Below are 3,640 nucleotides of genomic sequence, written 5' to 3'. Positions count from 1 at the left end.
TCCAAGGTCTTCCCCTTCTTTCAGGAACACGCGAGGCTGCTTTCCTTTTGCGGTAGGAGATCAAGCAGGCAGATCCACCTAGGATTTCAAAGCCCTGGGAGTTAGGTTACTTCCTCTCAGCTTGGCTGATTTCTTTCTAATGTCATGTGATGTCATGTAATGTAACGTAACTCATTCTAGTTTTCTTCGTTCTCTAATTCTCAAGACAGGTTTTTTTCCTTTTGGTTATATTTTTTTCTTGTTATCAAAGTAATACATTTTAAACTATAGACTTGAGTTTTTTTAGAGCAGTTTTAAGTTCACAGCAAAAATGAGCAGAAAGTACAGAGAATTCCCACATAACACCAGCTCCATTCTCCCAACAAAGCACAGCCTCCTCCATTAGAAATAATCCTGGCACCAGAAGTCCCATTTTTAAAAAAAAATTTTTAAAAATATTTTTTAATGCTTATTTATTTTTGAGAGAAAGGGAGACAGAGCGTGAACAGGGGAGAGGCAGAGAGACAGGGAGACGCAGAATCAGAAGCAGAATCCAGAATCCGAGCTGTTAGTACAGAGCCTGGCGTGGGGCTCGAACCCACGAACTACGAGATCATGACCTGAGCCGAAGTCAGACGCTTAACCAACTGAGCCACCCAGGCGCCCCAGAAGTACCATTTATACCAACACAACACATCATTATCATCCAGAGTCCACAGTTTACATTAGGGTTCACATGTGTTGAATGCAATACGTTTTTATTGTGAAAGCTTTGAAACACTCAAAAAGTAAAAGCTGGGGGCGCCTGGGTGGCACAGTCGGTTAAGCGTCCGACTTCAGCCAGGTCACGATCTCGCGGTCCGTGAGTTCGAGCCCCGCGTCAGGCTCTGGGCTGATGGCTCGGAGCCTGGAGCCTGTTTCCGATTCTGTGTCTCCCTCTCTCTCTGCCCCTCCCCCGTTCATGCTCTGTCTCTCTCTGTCCCAAAAATAAATAAAAAAAAAAAAAAAAAAAAACGTTGAAAAAAAAAAAATTAAAAAAAAAAAAAGTAAAAGCTGAAGAGAATTAAAAGCACCTATAATCCTATATTCAGATTTAACTACTGGTAACATTTTCACTGTATATTCCACTCATTTCTTTGTGCATGTGTGCACTCACATGTGTGAGTGTGTGTCTGTGTATATGTTCCTCTTCTTTACCAAAGTCATAGTGGGAATACTACTTTTAACACTCCGCTCAATTAATTTTAGATCTCAGAAATCTTTTGACCTTCTTAAATATCCTAACAAATGGTTTTCGTGGCTCTATAACTTCATATTGAATGCTTGATTGTGGTTTTTTTTTAATGTTTACTTTTGACAGAGAGAGAGACAGAGCATGAGTGGGGGAGGGGCAGAGAAAGAGGGAGACACAGAATCCGAATCAGGCTCCAGGCTCTGAGCTGTCAGCACAGAGCCCGACGCGGGGCTCGAACTCACGGACCGCGAGATCATGACCTGAGCCGAAGTCGGACACTCAACCAACTGAGCCACTCAGGCTCCCCTGATCATGTTTTTCCTACCTGCAAATTGTTTTAAACATTGATGACAGGAACCTTGTCTTACACTCTTTCCTCCTCTCAGACAGTTTCCTAGGGGAGGAATTGGAAGGCAGAGGGCTCTGTGCTGTCAGACTCCCTCTACAAGAGCCTCTGGAAAGGTTCCACCCATGTGTACTTTGATCTGCAAAGTAGGAAACTGCACCTTTATCTTCCTACTTACCCAAAATAGACATTTAAATTAAAAAATTCTATTATAAGAGCAATTTTTAAACTTGCTATCTCAATTCTAAATAAGGGAAGGAATTATGTCTCCTTTACTACAATGTCCCCAAATGTCTAGTCATTTAAATGAACCTTTTTAATAAGCACCTCTAACACTGTCCTAATTGTTACGGCCATTAAATAGATGAATAAGTCATTTTTTACCCTCAAGTATTTCATTCATTATAAAGTGGAGATAGAAAAGTATATAACTATGTTACGTAATGTGCTCAGTTCTTTGCATATGGTTGGTACTCAGTAGCTATTTTTTTTTTTTAATTTTTTTTTTAATGTTTATTTATTTTTGAGACAGAGAGAGACAGAGCATGAACGGGGGAGGGGCAGAGAGAGAGGGAGACACAGAATCGGAAGCAGGCTCCAGGCTCTGAGCCATCAGCCCAGAGCCCGACGCGGGGCTCGAACTCGCAGACTGCGAGATCGTGACCTGAGCTGAAGTTGGACGCCTAACCGACTGAGCCACCCAGGCGCCCCAGTAGCTATTTTTTTTTAAGTGTTCATTTAATTTTGAGAGAGAGACAGGGCACAAGCAGGGGAGGAGCAGAGAGAGAGGGCGACACAGAATCTGAAGCAGGCTCCGGGCTCCGAGCTGTCAGCACAGAGCCCGATGTGGGGCTCAGACTCACGAGCTGCGAGATCATGACCTGAGCCAAAGTCGGACGCTTAACCGACTGAGCCACCCAGGCGCCCCTCAATAGCTATTTTTTGAATGGAAGCTTAGATGAAGAGGGCCAGTGGTCTATGGAATTGCAAAGGAGAAAGTCATTGATTTTTCACGTGTGGCAGGAACAAGCCTCCCAGTGGAGTTGACTTCCTACCTCTTGATTCTTAGTTGTGTGTAGGCACTGGACACTCTTCTTAGGTCCTGGAGATATGGTGGTGACCAAGGCCAATAGATTCCTTGACCTTAGGGAGCTCCTGTTTTAGGTGGGGGAAGACAGATAATAAGCAAAGAAGTGAAACCAATATGCAGTATTTGGTAGTAACAGTGATGTGAAGACAATAGGTGAGTGAGAGGGATAGAGAGAGGCTGTGTAAGATGAGGTGCTTCCAGCTGACTTAAAAGATCAGTAGGCTTTTGTCGAGCTGAGAGGAGGAAGGCACTGGGAAGGGCGTCTAAACAAAGCCACAGGTGGGTGGTATGGTCCAGGGAGCCGTGGAGGCCATGGCGGCGCTCTCGGGAGGAAGGGGGCAGTGGCAGGGGTGGAGGTGGAAATGTCATCTGGTGAAGGACTTGTAAGGATGCCCTCCTTAGCTGACAGACTGACCAGCAAAATCCTCTATTTCCTGCTGAGCATTGAGAGGATGAAGAGAAATTTGGTTTGATCACTGGCTCAAGGTACCTCCCACAAGGTAGGTATGAAGAAACATTTCATATAGTTATTCTATATGCTTCATCATGGCATCTCTCCCTCCAGTACCCATCAGTATTTCTAAAAGCCCAACTACTCTTTGGCATGTTTTGGATCCTTAGAAAAGTGAGGTAGAGTGACATCGGTCACAGAGTTGTTAGATAAAATAAAGGACACAGAGTTAGAGTTCTCTTTCAGGTAAACATGCAATAATTTTTTAGTATAAGTGCACCCCAAATATGGCATGCCTTATGTAAAAGTCCACTTTAACTGGGTGTTCTCTGTTTTCACCCACTAAGTCTGGCAGTGCTATCAGGAGAGGCTAGAAAGCCAGAACTGGATGCCTCTTGCAAGGGCTCTGAGAGTAATTGAGAGAACACTGGAGAGGAACAATAGTCCTATTTTGGTTTTATTTTTCCCAGGACTGACTAAATTATTTGCTAGGTAGTTTCCTTCTCCCAAGAAGCCAGAAAGACGATTGTTAACGAATAC

The 3,640-nt window shown here is 43.9% G+C and overlaps 1 non-coding gene across 1 annotated transcript; it reads right to left on the bottom strand.

The window, feature by feature from the left end:
• Positions 1 to 556: 556 nt before the first annotated feature.
• TRNAR-UCG (transfer RNA arginine (anticodon UCG)) lies at positions 557 to 641 on the bottom strand. The gene has a single exon. It is a non-coding gene; the product is annotated as a tRNA-Arg (tRNA).
• Positions 642 to 3,640: the final 2,999 nt, after the last annotated feature.

The sequence above is a fragment of the Neofelis nebulosa genome, chromosome 17, assembly GCF_028018385.1.
Source record: "Neofelis nebulosa isolate mNeoNeb1 chromosome 17, mNeoNeb1.pri, whole genome shotgun sequence".
NCBI lineage: Eukaryota > Metazoa > Chordata > Mammalia > Carnivora > Felidae > Neofelis > Neofelis nebulosa.
This window is presented reverse-complemented; position numbering and strand designations above follow the sequence as displayed.